Source organism: Falco peregrinus, chromosome 14, assembly GCF_023634155.1.
Source record: "Falco peregrinus isolate bFalPer1 chromosome 14, bFalPer1.pri, whole genome shotgun sequence".
Lineage (NCBI taxonomy): Eukaryota > Metazoa > Chordata > Aves > Falconiformes > Falconidae > Falco > Falco peregrinus.
Window position 1 is genome coordinate 24,578,632 of NC_073734.1, and position 9,339 is coordinate 24,587,970.

Consider the following 9,339-nt stretch of genomic DNA (forward strand, 5'->3'; position numbering starts at 1 on the left):
GGACCAGCGAAACGGCCCCGCGGGAGAAGCAGAAGGCGGCAGCGGGGGGGGGCTGGCTGCAGACAGTCAGGATGGCCGAGCGGTCTAAGGCGCTGCGTTCAGGTCGCAGTCTCCCCTGGAGGCGTGGGTTCGAATCCCACTTCTGACAGCCTTTTTGCAGCTCTTTGTCTGCAGGGGGCTGGTACCGATTAAAAAACACAAACAAAAAACCACAAAAGGGCCACAATTAAAACTAATTAACTCCTTAGCTTTAATTAACGTTGCAAACGCCACGTCGCAAAAGAATCGCCTATTGTCAGAAGTGGGATTCGAACCCACGCCTCCAGGGGAGACTGCGACCTGAACGCAGCGCCTTAGACCGCTCGGCCATCCTGACATGCTGGCACCCATTTTCCGCGCCCTCTACTACAGCCGTGCCGGCCGCCGCGGCCTATGTTCCCCCACCTGCGGGTTCCCGCGGGCAGACGCCCCCCACGGCGGCACCGCGCCGCCCCTGCCCCGGCCGAGCCGCCCCGCCTGGGGAGAGGCCGCCCACGGCCGTGCCCGGGACAGGAGCGCAGCGGCTGCGTGGGGAGGGCGCCCTCGCCGCCCCGTGGCGCCTGCTGCTCAAGGAGCAAAACGGGGGCCGGGAACAGCCGGCGGTGTCCCCGCGGTGCCCCTGCGCGCCTGGGACAGAGGGCGGCTTCGGGCAGAGCTCAGCGCTTGGGCATCCCACGGGAAGCGGGCACCAGGCACTGCGGGGGGCGGAGGCTGCCGGGGACCCCCCCAGGCGGGGCCGCCCGCAGCTGCTGTTGCCCAAAATCCCGCATTACCGCACGTGGGTTTAGCATTTAACTGTGTGTTAAATATTTCTGTGCACAAAGCTCCGGCCGAGCTGAGTCCCCCTCCCAAGCCACCGAGCGAAAGGCCTTGGGGCCGAGGGAGTCGGCCCGCGGCGGGGGGAAGCGCACCACATCCTGCATGGTGCGGGGGGACCCTCCCAGGGTCCTCCCAGGTGCAGCACCGCTAAGGTGCCACAACCCATGGAAAATGAGCTGAAAGTAGGACAAAGGCAACGGTGACAGTGGGCGATGCACCCCCCTCAGCTCACACAGAACCCTGAGGGAGGACAAACCCCACCTGGGAGCGTGGGGAGCCAGGTGGGAACAGCAGTGATGCTCACTGAGGGTGTGTGCTGCTTCGCGGGGGGGTGAGAAACCTGTATCCAGCGGTGTGCATGAGTAACAGTGAGCGCGCCACATACCGTGAACGTGCCACGTACCGTGAGCGTGCCACATACCGTGAATGTGCCATGTACCGTGAGTGTGCCATGTACTGTGAAGGTGCAAGTGCTCTGCTGTATGTAACGTGCACCCTCGGGCAGCTCGGTGCGTTCATTAGGAGGAAAAAAATCCCTCATGCACTTCGGTAAAGCACCATCGGATTTCTAAAGTAATACTCAGTTTGGAGAATTTTCCTGGTTACAATTTTTGGTAACCCCAGGCCGGGAGGGCAGTGGGGGTCCTGGCTGTGCATCCCACCCGGAGCCAACAGCAAGCCCCGCAGGGTCACCCTGGGTCCGGCTTGATGGCTGGACACATGATTCCCAGCGGCCTCTCTTAACCCTCCTCCCAAACCAGCTTTTCCTGGAATACTTCAGCTGCAATTTGGGGAGAGGTCTGTGCCGGCCCTGCCTGCCCCGGCACGGCGTGACTGCTCCTGCTCCAGCCGCCTGCAGGAGCTGTCTGGGCTAGGAGGGCAGCCAGCCGGGGGAAGTGAACGGAGGCCAGAAAGGGAAAAAGCCACAGGCGGCAGGGAAAGCTATTTTTTGAACGTTTTGGTCAACCCATTGTCCCGCAGGGAAAGTCCCGCCAGCCTTGGAGCAGGGATGTTTATCTGTGCCCACGTGCTGCACCTCGGTGAGAAGGAAATGATGCAGCAGCGCTGAAATCATCTCCTCCCCACAGCCCCTCGCAGCGTGGGTCCAGCTCCCGTGTGGGATCCGAGGAGCCGGGGCCTGGGAAGTCCTTATCCGGTCCTCGGGAGAAGCCCGGGCTCCGGAGGTGTCCGGGATCGGGATCCACACGCAGCTCCGTGTTTGGGAGCTCTGGACCCCCCAGAGCAGCCCCGAGTAACCGGCACCCAGCTAGGGGGTCTCCCTGTGGCATACAAACACTTTAGCAGGGCGGGGGGTGGGGTGGGGGCGGGGGGGGTGGGAGGGTGTTACTAATTAACTGTAATTAACTCCAGGACGGAAGCAGTAATTTTTGGCGCTGATGCTATCGCCGAGGAAGCGGTAACGGCCGCACGATGGCATCGCCCGCCGCGGCACGGGGCAGGACCCTGCCCTGGGGATGGGGGAGCGGGACCCTCTCAGGAGCAGGAACGGACGCGTGTTCCTTCCCCCGGCCCCATCATCCCCAGGCCCCGGCCGCGGGTCAGGATCTGGGGCACGGGGGAGGATTTCCCAGCCATCCGGTGCGCCCGGGGGAAGCTGCTCGGTCTCGCCCGGCGGGGGTCTTTCCTCCCGGCGGATGCCTGTCGGCACGGCCGGGGGCTCCCGGGGACGGCTGCGCCGCCGCCTTGCTCCCCTCCCGGAGAGAGCCTCGGCTCTAGCGCCTGCTGGTGCTCCCCCGTCCCTCCTGTCACAACTTTGGGGTCCTCAGGGGAGTCTTGCTGCCTCCAGTCGGGCTGTTGCCTGAATTTTGCCCCACTGGCCTGAGCAGGGGAGCCTGCGGCTCTCTGGAGGGGTGGGCTGAGCCTGGATGCGGAGGATGCCGGCAGGGAGGTCTCCGGGCTGTGGTCCAGCTCCGCGAGAAGGTGCAGGGGCATGTCGGCTCTCGCAGCAGATGGTTTGTTTTGTTTCGGCACACGGGCGTGTGTGAGCAGGGCTGCCTTCGGTCACAAGCCCTGGTTTGAGATCAGCTCTGTCACCGGAGGTGGGGGGGGGGTGACGGGGTGGGATTTGTTCCCCAAATAGCATTTTGAATCCCCCACACGCTGCATCCCTGCTTTCTTCAGTTCTCCCCAGCTGCCGCCTCCAGCTAACATGAGAAATTGTGGCCCAAGGCAAGAAAGTCCCTCACCCCCACCCCCAGCAACCTTTCTTAACTGTACCCAGCCAACACCAAGTGGCTGATGGCCAGCATCTGCAGCCTGGGGCTCTTCTAGGAGACAAGAGGCTGCATTGATCCCAAACCCACCCCGCACACCCACTGCAGCTGGCTGGGAGCCCAAGCAGCTCTGGCAGCAGGCAGCGGGGCAAGTGTGACATTGTCACCGTCCCAGAAAGAAAGTTTGGGTAAGGCAGAAGTGTGCTGCCCTGGGGCAGAGCGGACCCCGGCCATCTGAACGCGCTGGGGAGGGAGCAGTTCGCTTTGGGTTGCAGCTGAAAGCCGGCAGGAGCGTGGATGCTCTGGGCAGAAGCAGAGGAGAAGGAGTTGCCCTGTTCTTACACCGTGGGGTGCAGAAAAGCTGGGGTGGGAGAGGGAAGGGCTCTGGTGACTCCCTGTCTCTCAGCTGAGCCAGCAAGGCTTGAAAACGGTTAAGGGCCTGGGCAGAGAGCCATGTGTCTGGCTTGGTTTCCCTGCCCAGCCTGTGTGTCTGTTGTGCCAGTTTGTGTGGAGGCGCGCGGGAAGCCCTGCGGGCTCCCGGGGCTGTTTGCCGCTGCATCCCTGGGCACGGGTGGGATGCTGGGTGCGTGCCCCCGGCTGGGCTCAGCAGGGAGAGCTGCCTGAGTGAGCGGGTTGGCAGCTCCGGTCTGGAGGGCTGCGATGCCCGTTTCTATAGGAGATTGGATGGGATCTGAAAGCTTGCGGGACAGGAGGGCTCAGCTCAGACCAGGAGGTGCCAGCGGCCCCAGCACAGCCCTGTCTAGTGGGTCACAGTGCTGCACGTGGCAGCTTGTCCTGCCCTTTGGGGCTGGCCCACAAGTGCCACTGGCTCTGATGGAGATGCTGAGGGGGTCAGCCCCAGCGGCACTGCCAGAGACAGTTTTTCTGCATCTCTTCTTCACCCAGCATCAGGGCTTAATGATAAGCTCAGGTCAAACTTGGTCCCGCAGCTGCTGTTGGAAGGCACACAGCCTCCTCCTGCCCTGAGGAGATGGGAAGAGGTGAGCCTTTCCAGGAAGGCAATGAACAGAGCTGCTTCTGGTAAGCTCCTCTCCTGGAGAGCGGCAGCACTCATGTGCAGACCCGTTGGATGGAGAAGCAGGACGTGGGGCGTGGAGAGGCAATGACTGTGCTGGTGGATGGGGCCGCAGGGCTGAGTCTGCGGCGGGTGGGAGCTCCCTGTGCCCCTGAGCAAAGTGCTGGGGCTGGGACCCGGCCATTCCTGCCGGCAGAAGGACCTCTCCAGAGCGGAGCAGGGGGTCACTGGCACAGGCTCTTGCCACTCCTGCTGCCCCAGGAGGGAGGGCTGGGGGCAGTAACTGGGGCTGCTGCAAAGGGGCACATGCCTTACCGTACTCTCCCACAGCCAGGGCAGCAGGCGCTAGCCTAGACCTGGGCTCTGGCAGAGGTCAAGTGGCAGAGCTGTGGCACTTTGCTGCTCCTCACCTTCTGCCTGTTCCCATGGTGGCCCTGGTGGGACCCTTTTCCAGGATGCACAGGAGGGGAGACCCTCCCTGTACCACCCTGGAGTGAGGCACGGCTGTTCCAATGCCAGGAGACAGCCCGGCAGCAGCTCCAGCGGCAGCTCTGGTCTCCTGCGGCACAGAGGGGCTTCTCTCATGCCCATCCTGGCCGGCCCTCTGCTGTTCTCCCCTCTCCTCCCCGCAGTGCAGTGCTGAGAGGCCTCCCTTTCAGGGGTTATCTGGCTCCTTCATCGTGCCAGCTCTGTGGAAATGTTGTCTTCAAGGCCTGCAGCTCTGCAGGAGCATTGCAACATCAGGATGTCTCTACAGCTTCGCAGGGACTTAGCAGGACCCAGGGGACTGATGTGTTCAGGCAAGCCCATTCCCGCATCCTCCTTCCCCTTACCTGGAACACTGCCCTGCTTTCATCTGCGCCATCCTGGCACATGTCCCCAGAAGAGCCTTCCCTGTCCCCTGTCCTAGGGAAGAGCTTGTGCCTGGTGCTGCGTTGCTCTGCAGGGGGCAAGTGGCTCTTCTCTGTTTAGGAAGAGCTTAACTGTGCTGCGGACTAAACAGCTCTCTGTTTGTTTCTCTGCACACAATATTTTCAGCCAACTTATGCCTTGTTTATTGCAGCAGCCGTTGCAGTCCTTGGCAGCCTCCATGGGTGGGATGCGTTGTCCTCAGTTCTGGCTGCTCCAGTGGCCGAGGAGAGGCACCAGCTCCTGCAGCTCAGGTGTGATGCTGCCGGGGGAAAGAGCCACGTCCCACAGCCGGGATGGCTTGGGATGCTGACCGGTAGCTGTGGGTTGCCTCATTAGAAAAATACAGTGCATCAGCATTTTGCACTGTGTGCTGGAGCTCAAATTTGTCCTTGTTCCCAAGGAAGGAGGAAGCCCTTGTGTTCAGAGAAGTGAAAGCCTGTGTGATGTTCTCTGCTACTTTTGAAAAGGTTTTCTGAGTAAAGCGGTCCCTAAAGATGCACGCCCTGCACTGGTCGATGCTTCCCAAATTGGAGTTGTTCCATCCCCTGTAGAGATGCTGGCTGCAGACAGCCCCAGGCATCTGCTCCTCATTTCCTGCCTTTCTCTTCAATGTGAGAAAATTCAAAGCCATGCAGTGCCAAACAGATTTTCTGGATCCCCTATCATTTAATTCTCTCCCTTACTACAGTAATGGCTCAAGAGCCCCACAACAAGCATGGACTGAGGGCATCTCCAAAATGAAAAGCCAGCTGTGGCTCTAAGGAACTGTCTCCAGACAGTGGTTGCCTTGGCCAGGAGAGGTTGTTGGCTGGGCTTTGGACCGCTCTGGGTCGTAGGCAGTGCCACACCATTGGAAAAGCCCTGGGGGTTTCTCCAGGTTGAAGTCTGGGAATTGGGTTCCACACATTGGGAATGGGGTTCCACACACTGAGGACCGGCTGCACATGCTGGCCTCACCTGCATTCCATGCGCCGCCAGTCCCCCCATCCTGGCTCGCTGACCTGGTGGCAGGCGCATGCCTGGAGAGCAGCGGGGGTCCTGTCCCGCTGAGCGTGAGAGCGCTGCAGCAGCGGGTGGGGGTGGGGGGTGGGTGTGCGTGTCTGTGTGTCTGTGTTTGTCTGTGTGTGTGTGTGTCTGTGTGTCTGTGTCTGTGTCCGTCCATCCCTCCCATGGCTCTGGTGCTCTTGGGCTGCAGCAAAGGGGGATGGCATCAGAGCAGTGACTGAGCTGCCAGCCCCGTGGAGAGGTGTGTGTGGGGCAAGAGTAAGCTTGGTGCTGGAAGTGTTAGCAGCGGATAGAGAACCTCCTCATGTGTCCGGAGTTGGAGTCTGGGGTCAGCTTGTCTCCTTTGCAGCACCCAGACCAGCTTGGGTGTTCCCCAAAGCTGGGTGTTCTTGCTGCCTCTTTCCAGCAGGCCTCTGGGACACAGATCGTGGACGTTGCGGGCAGTAAAGGATGCTGTTGATACCTGCTACCAGGGTACTGGGCTTCCTGGCTCCAGGAAGACCACGTCCTGAAGCCTTGGGAGCTCCTGAACAGACCATGCAGTGGAAATCATCAGCGTTGTCATCTGGTTGGCTCTGGCACCTCTTCCAGGTCGCATACAGCCTCCTAGGTCTCACTGGCTTTTCTTTTTCCTCCAGTCACCATCTGATTTCCAGGAAGGCAAACCTATTGTAACAAACAGCACATAGTTCTTCTTGCACAAGGAACCAAGAATAGCCAAGGGGCACAAATTTCCAGCATGGAAACACCCTGAAGGAGACGGGCCGGGCCATGCCTGCAGCAGTTTCCTGTTTGTTTCGGACACAGCCTCAGTTCTCTGTGAATTTTTTTGCATAGTCAAGTTGCTTTAGGTCTTCAATAGCAATCCCCCTGGCATTAGTCCTTTATCCCTTCCACCTGCAAGGACCTTGGCACAGCTGGAACACCTGCCTGCCACCAGCCCTGGCAAAGCTCCCATGGGTGGGAAAAGCTGGAGCTGCTTTCATGTCCCTCACCGGGCAGATGGGGTCCGACCCTTTGGCCCGTGGTATCTGTGGTTTGGAGCACTAAGCCAAGCTCCTGGTTAATGGTTACCAGTTAATCATTGCCAGTGAGCAAGCAAAGGTTAAGGGTATGGCACCACAGCGGTCTCCTGAGCACGCCGCCAGCGCCCAGCCGCCAGCGCCCAGCTCGCAGCAAGCCTTGCTCCCCTTTCCTCTGCAGCAGAGCCAGTGCTCAGCGGCCGGACACCCACATCCTGATGTGATGCTGGCCCTAAAGCAAGAGCAGGAACAGGAGCCGGAAAGCACAGACTCCAGCCGTGACACCGAACCGGTGCGAGCCACCGAGTCCTGCTGCGGGTGCAGAGGGTCACAGCTGGCACTGCACTGGGTGCCCCGCAGGCGGTGGGCACGGCCCCTCCACACGCGCAGAACCGGGTGCAGACACCTACGGGTGCTCATGTCTTATCCTTGTCCGTGTTTCGGATCAGCACAAGGTCATTCCTCATTCGTACTACAGTTAAAGTTACACGCAGGGGAAAAACCCAGCCCTCTTCCTAGTACCTGCTGCTTTTCTTTGGTGCTGTAGCAACCTTCAGAGAGCCTTTGGGTGCTAAGGGTCACCCGAAGAAGCCTCCTTCCAGGCCTTTCTCCTAAGGAAGCACAGGGAAGGGCTGTGATGAGCTACCCCAGCCTGTGGTCTCCACTGGAGGGATATGACCTTCACGGTGGACTTTCTTCCTCCTCAGCCTTGGTCTAGCTTGGTTTCATTTTCACACCTTTTCTTAGCCCAGCCTGTGTTCCCTGCTTCCCAGTTACCCCATTTTTCTGCTTGTTGTTTAGGCTCGCAGGGCTGCACGCTCCATCGCTTGGGTGCTGTGGTTCCCTCTCCGCCTGCCCTCGCCCACACTGCGATTCACTCTGCCGACCCATGCCAAGTAACTGCCTGCTATGGCTAGAAACTAAAGCAAAAGTAAATCAAGCCAAGACAACAGCAACCGCCTAGATGATTTCTATCGTAACTGAAGAAGCCAAAAGCAGCTGAAGCCAAGGCGAGCCCAGAGAGGTCCCGAGACCCCGCGCTGTCAGCTCGCTGTGCTGCCTGTGGTTTGTCGCTGGTTACAGCAGAAGCACCTCCTGGGCTACAGCAGGTCCTCTGACGTGGGAGTTTTCAGCTCTGCAAGACCTAGAAGAAGCACAGCAAGTGGCCAGCACTGGTGCACTGGAGCAGCTGTGCCATGGGATGAGGAGGGTGCTTGAGGAAGCAGGTTGGCAGCGATGATGGCAGATTTCTGCCAGCAGCAGCCCAGGTTTGTCACCGCTCAGAGCTGCCTGCTGCCATCGGAGCCGACTGCTGTGCCTCATGTCCTGCTTTTGGTGGGAGCTGCAGCGCTTGCTGGTGGCTTAGACCCATGCTGCTGGTGGTGATGGCACTGGAAGTCTTGCCGTGTCCCAGGAAGCCACACTGGGCCCTCCGCCTGCCTGCTGTGGGACCCCTTGTGCAGGGGCCACCTCCAAATCCAGTTGTCGAGTTCACTGGGAGCAATGGGAGGTCTCCAAGTGTGTCCTGGAGGAGTCTCCTACCAGGTCAAACACCACCAGCCCAGCCTGCTCAGGAAAAGCAGCAGCGTTACCCTGCCAGAGAGCTGCTTTTTGATAGGGCCTGTGGCCAGAGGATGGGGGGAATGGTTTTACATTAAAGGAGGGTAGATTCAGACAAGATATAAGGAAGAAATTTTTTCTGATGAGGGTAGTGAGACATTGGCCCAGGTTGCCTGAGGAGGTGGTGGGTGCCCCATCCCTGGGCACATCCAAGGCCAGGGACGGGGCTGTGAGCAGCCTGAGCTAGTGGGAGGTGTCCCTGCTCATGGCAGGGCATTGGGCCAGGTGATCTTTGGAGGTCCCTTCTCACCCAGACCATTCCATGAGCCTGTGTTTGTGCCTTCAGCCACCAGCGCCTGTGGCCAGGCACACCTTTAGCAAACACGGCACTCACCCTCCCGCTTCATGCGCTTGCTGGAGTGCTCCCTCAGCTCCAGCCGTGGCTGGCAGCAAACCCTTTGCAAGTGGCAGAACTCGTTTCTTCAGGGGCGATGTGAGCATGTGTGGGCTGTGCCATTGCTGCCACAGCCAAGGCTCCCAGCAGCCGCAGGCAATGCCAGTTCCTGGAATAAAAGTTTCCTGCAAGGCTCTGCCGAGCCTGGGAAAACACCGTTTGAGGAAGGGGCCAGAAAACATCCCAATGGATAAAGCATGTTCTGTTCTGGCTGGAAAAACAGGCTATTTCAAGATCTTAACTTTTATTTTATTTCAT

The 9,339-nt window shown here is 59.8% G+C and overlaps 2 non-coding genes across 2 annotated transcripts; one reads left to right on the forward strand and one right to left on the reverse strand.

Annotated features, from left to right (window-relative positions):
• Positions 1 to 65: 65 nt before the first annotated feature.
• TRNAL-CAG (transfer RNA leucine (anticodon CAG)) lies at positions 66 to 148 on the forward strand. Its single transcript has one exon. It is a non-coding gene; the product is annotated as a tRNA-Leu (tRNA).
• A 145-nt stretch (positions 149 to 293) lies between these two features.
• On the reverse strand, positions 294 to 376 carry TRNAL-CAG (transfer RNA leucine (anticodon CAG)). The gene has a single exon. It is a non-coding gene; the product is annotated as a tRNA-Leu (tRNA).
• Between the last annotated feature and the right edge of the window lie 8,963 nt (positions 377 to 9,339).